This window comes from Pinus tabuliformis, chromosome 6, assembly GCF_031772625.1.
Source record: "Pinus tabuliformis cultivar Carrire ecotype Pingquan chromosome 6, CPIR1, whole genome shotgun sequence".
NCBI classification, from domain to species: Eukaryota; Viridiplantae; Streptophyta; class Pinopsida; order Pinales; family Pinaceae; genus Pinus; species Pinus tabuliformis.
In genome coordinates this window covers 601,884,870-601,890,849 of record NC_142292.1, presented here as the reverse complement: position 1 = coordinate 601,890,849, position 5,980 = coordinate 601,884,870, and positions in this window count along the sequence as shown.

The window sequence follows — 5,980 nt, the reverse complement described above, 5'->3', positions numbered from 1 at the left end:
GGCTAGAATCATCGGACATAGAAAGGTCAAGATGAAGTTTCAAGGTGGAAGGATTAGAACATTTTCGGGTGTTTTTCATATTCCTACATTGGTCAGAAATCTGATTTATGTAAGGAAGATGGATGATGCAGGTGTAAAAACAATGTTTGAGAAAGATACCTGCAAGATGGTTCGGGGAGCATTGGTATTGATGTGGGGAGTTCGGATTGGAACTATGTACAAGATTATTTGTAGTACTGTTATTGATGGGTGCAACAGTTTTTTGGTTCCTGAAAGTGGAGCAGAAAATATTGTGGTCTTTGGAGAAAATACAATGCTATGGCATCAAAGGCTTGGACATATTGGAGATAAGGGCCTTCAAATAATTCATGGTAATGGTATGGTAGAAGGTATGTCTAATTTCTCTCTGGATTTCGATTTATGTGAACATTGTGTATATGGGAAGCATTATCAGGCGAGTTTCTCCTATGGTGCTAAGAGGGCGAAAGAGATATTACATCTTGTGCACAGTGATGTGTTTGGACCTGTGTTGGTTCCATCACTGGGTAAGTATGTGTACTATGTATCATTTATAGATGACTTCTCAAGGAATACATGGATATATTTCCTTGGGAAGAAATCTGAAGCATTTTTCATGTTTAAATAATTTAAGGCTTTTGTGAAAAACCAGACGGAGAAGAAGATAAAGTTGTTGAGGATAGGTAATGGTGGATAGTTCTGCAAGAAGGAATTTGAATAGTTTTGTAAGATGTGTGGTATAGCTCAACAAAACAATACTCCATACACACCTCAGCAAAATAAAGTTGCAGAAAGAATGAACAGGGCGTTGATGGAAAATGCAAGAAGCATGGTCAATGGTGTCAAGTTAGGAAAGGGATTCTAGGAAGAGGCTATGGAGACTGGATGTTACATAGTTAATAGATCACCTTCATCAGCGTTGGAGGATAAGACTCCACATGAGGTATGGAATAGTAATAAACCCTCTCTTTCACATCTAAGGGTATTTGGTTGTGATGCATATGTACATATTCCAAAGGAGAGAAGAACCAAGTTGGATAGTAAATATGAAAGGTGCATCTTTATTGGGTATAAGGATGGTTTAAAAGGTTATAATCTTTGGAACCCATAAACAAGGAAGGTTGTGTACAACTGAGATGTTGTGTTTAGAGAGGTGAAATATTTTATTAAACATGAAGTCCTACTAAATGAACCTAAGAAGATAGAGTTTAAGCTAAAAGAGGAAGAACCAAACTCTACAACAGAACAAGAATCAGAAGATGAAGAGAAACAAACTCTAGTTGTGAGAAGATCAGTTCGAGAAAGAAGGAAACCAAAAACATATAGGCCATCTTATTTTTGTTCAAAATATTCTTTATCTATTATTAATGATGATCCCAGAACTATCAGGGAGGCAGTAGATCCAGAGGATGAAAAACTCTGGAAAGAGGCCATGGTTGATGATTTGACATCTTTGGACAAAAATGAGGCTTGGGATCAGGCGAAATTTCTGACTAGAAGGAAACCCTTTGGAAGCAAATGGGTGTTTAAGAAGAAGATGAATGTAGAAGGCAACATGGAGAAATACAAAGCTCGGTTGGTAGCAAAAGGTTATTCCCAGGTGCTGGGAATTGATTTTGGTGATATTTTTATCTTGTTGCCAAGTGAGCTTCTATTAGATTACTTTTATATATTGTTGTTGCTTTTGATTTTGAGGTAGAACAGATGGATGTGAAGAAAAAATTTCCTCACGGGGATCTAGAAGAAGCGATCTACATGAAGAAACCTAAAGGATTTGTGGTGAAGAGAAATAAAGAACTAGTATGCATGTTAAGAAAGTCTTTGTATGGGTTAAAACAACCACCAAGGATGTCGTATCAGAAATTTGATACATTTATACAGGGACTTGGCTTCACCAGAAGCAAAGCGGATCACTGTGTATATTTTAAATTTATTGGTGACCGTGTTATTTATTTGGTCTTGTATGTGGATGATATGTTGCTGATTAGAAATGACAAAGAAATTATCCAGGATTTGAAGACCCAATTGTCATCCAAATTAAACATTAAGGATCATGTTGCTGCAAACTATATTGAATGAAATGGGCAAAATCGAGAAACATAAGGGAAACATGGTTTCCAAAGGGTTCTCTCAACAACTTGGCATAGAAGATGACAAAATATTTGGTCTAGTAGTAGAGTTAGATATATTTAGAACTATTCTGACCACAACAACTCAAAATGAATGGCAATCTTTTCAACTAGATGTCAAATTTGCTTTTATAAATGGCATATTGGAAGAAGATGTTTATGTGGATGAGTCACCTAGTTTTGAATTTCTAGGAAAAAAACATAAAGTGTATAAGTTGAAAAATCCTTATATTGACTCTTACCTCATCAATAGTGGATTTCACAGAAGTAGCGACGTGCCCACTCTTTATACAAAAATAGATAATGAAGGTAAAATTCTCATTTTCTTTCTTTATGTTGATGATTTTTTCTCTATATACAGGTACTCTTGAAGCTCTAGTTAAACCAGAGGAAGTATGTCGAGACAATATTGCAGAGGTTTAATATGCAAGATAGTAAACCAGTGAAGGTTCCTATTCCTATAGGTGTAAAGTTACCTTTTGAACAATGTCCCAAGACATAGGAAGAGGAATAGGACATGTCCCGTGTTCCATACACAAGTGCAATCGGTAGCCTGATGTATGCAATGGTCCGTACTAGACTACACACTACACATGCAATGCAAGTATTGACCAAGTTTATGCCAAAACAAGGGAAGGATCATTGGACAACAGTGAAGCATGTTTTCATGTATTTATGTGGCACTAGTGATTATGGTCTGTTCTACCAAGGAATACCACGATTAGATAGAGTTTTGGAAATCCATGGCTTTGTTGATGTAGATTAAGATAGAGATCTCGATTAGAGAATATATACAAGTGGGCATGTGTTTAATGTATTTGGACGTGCATTTAGTTGGATGAGAAGGAGACATTCTATTGTGGCACTTTCAATTACAGAGACTGAATACATGGCAGCCACTCATGCAAGAAAGGAAGAAATTTTGGTTGCAAAGATTGTGTTCAAGTATGGGGTTAGTACATCAAGCTATAAGGATAGAGTGTAATAGCCAAAGTGCAATTTTCTTGGAAAAGAACCCTGTTTATCATTCAAGGACAAAGCACATTGATGTTCAGTATCACTTTGTGAGGGATATGTTTGAGGACAAAAAAGTATTGCTGGTAAATTTCACGCAGGCCACACTTGCATAGGGGTAGGTATGGACGAGGCTATTTTGATGTAATGATGGCTTAACATGTAATATTTGAAGAGGTGACAATTATATCCCTTTCAGTGATATATAAGTATTGGGTTTTTTCCAAAATAGATAAATAACTAAATTATTGTTTTATAACCCACTAACTTTGAAGAAAGCCTCGTACTCCTGAAAATTCAAAAATTATAACATCTATTATTTTATCCAAAATAGTAAAATACTATATATAGTTTGTCCACCACAACTACTCTGAGCAATGAATTCACCTGGAAGGCATACTTGTGGATTTAAGACACTCAATTTGAGTGAGATTATGGATTTAAATCAAGGGGTTCAAGGACCAAGTTCCAGAAAAGGATGCATACTTTTCCATGATGAGACTATCTGTTAGAACTCTTTGGGGAGAGTAACTCAATGAATTCCCATAGTCATGGTAACCATTTAGAGCAAAATCCTAGGCAGATAAAACATGATGATCAACACTTCATAAGTGGCCAGCACAAGCTTCTTAAGACACACTAACCATTTGGGCGACCGATAAGAATGGAGTTACCTTTAAGCCCTAACCTTTGCCAAATCACAGTAAAATATAGTAGTCAGGGTATTCAAGGACCTAATTCCTAAAATACATGCATCCTCTTCCATAGTGAAAATGTTTATTGGATGATTTTGGAGAGGGTGATTTGGAAAGTACCATAGGTTACTAAGGGAGCTTGGATTATCAATGAATTTACTTGGACTTCAGAACAATTGGTTGGTATAGAGTGGTGACATCATGGATATGGTGAAGTCTCAAGTGCTATTGGTATGTCATAATATGGAACATGAAATAGAATGGGAGCTTCTTTAACAAAAAAAAATATCATCCCTCTAAAAAAGGTTACTGTGACTATTATGGATAAAATGCTAAGAAGATAGGCTATGATGGTCAAAAACCTTTAAGAAAACAATGTAACCCTCTTAAGCAATGGTGAGAATATAGATGCCTAATTAGAATGGAGTTATTTTTAATCCTGCAATTTGACATCTCAAAAACAAAATGTGGTGAATCCATGGACCTATTAATTCTGTGCCAAAACATAATGACTAGACAATTCTTTTTCAGACTCAAAAGTGAAGTAAACACACAAATTCCAAATTGGGACAATAAACCCTAGATCAGGAACCATCCATTGCGATATTTAACAAAATATATAGGTTTCATGCATTTCAATCTTAGTTAAGCTTTAATATTCAAATCAGAATGAATGATTATTGACATAGATCCATCTAAACCAAGGTCATGTGTGCACAGAGCCATCTAAACGAAGGTCATATGTGCACAGATCCATCTAAACCAAGGTCACACGTGCACCTTGGCATTTCACATATCTCTAATATTTGAATGTCGACCAATTTTTTGAATTAAAGATATGCAAGGTTTATATGGGTCAGTTTTAGTGTCCATCTTAAATGCATCCTTACAGGAGGATCAACCCCACCAAATGTAAGCACACTAACCAAAGGATAACCCAAGGATCTAGTGACCCAAATTGCAACCAGATACAAAACCCATTTCAAAATACTCAACAAAGATGATTTCTAAGGAAATACATGTGTCAAATAATGAATTCAAAAAAACCCATTCCAAAAAAAAGAAACAACCCAGTTTAATTCTAATGAAAATATGCGCTGGAGCTACAGACCTGTATTTTTGTCGACCCCCAGCATAAAACGTCGCCTAGTACTTTGTCTTACATGTATCTAAGGGATACAATATGGTAGTGTTGATGAGCCTTGCTATGCATCCTAAAGTTGTGTTTGTCAAAGATTCAAAATCAACCCCCATTGCATATAAATTCCAACAAATAAGATCTCTAATCTGCTATATATATATATATATATAGATATATATATATGTCTAATATGGGGGTACAAAATCAACTATTTAGAAACCAAAGTGTGTATACAGAAAATTGATGATTGATGCTAGAAGTCCAATAATAAGAAGTTGGGTTGCTCGCAATAGTGATTCCAAATCAAAACAAAAAATCTCCATGAGGGATTAAAACAGACAAAAATCAGTATGTTTAACTATCAATATATGGGAGTTTGATGCAAGTGATGACGTCGACTCTTGACTTACCTGAATATCATTTACGACGAAGTTCAGATTGTAGTCGTTGTTGATGATTTTGACGGTGTAGTACACAGGAGCGTTGGATGTTTGGTGTCTCAGTTAACCAAGCTACGAAAAGTTCGACTGGATCCCTGTGATGGTCTGGAAGGAGGTTAGAGTTTTTTTATGAAGCTAATTTTAAAATTGGGCGAGTCTATTTTATGTAACTACATGTAATGGTTCACAATGCTATTGAATGAGGTATTGTGTGCTAGTTGGTGGACTTGGAATTGGAATTGAACATTGTTATTAGATTTATTTTATATTTGGATTAATCAAGTATTTAAGAATTTAGATAGATTAATTTTCTTTTGATTTTTAATAAGGAAACAATTATTGATTTTCATTAATAAAAAGTAGATATATACTTGGCATTTCATTATTGATGTTTTTGCATGCCATATATTAGATTTTAAAATAAAATTGTTAAATTTCTAAGTATCTTATTACTCTAAATTATAGTTCTTTTATTTCTGAAAATTGTCTACTATATCAATTTTCACAAAAAAACTTAAAGTTTTTTATGATGACAAATATAAC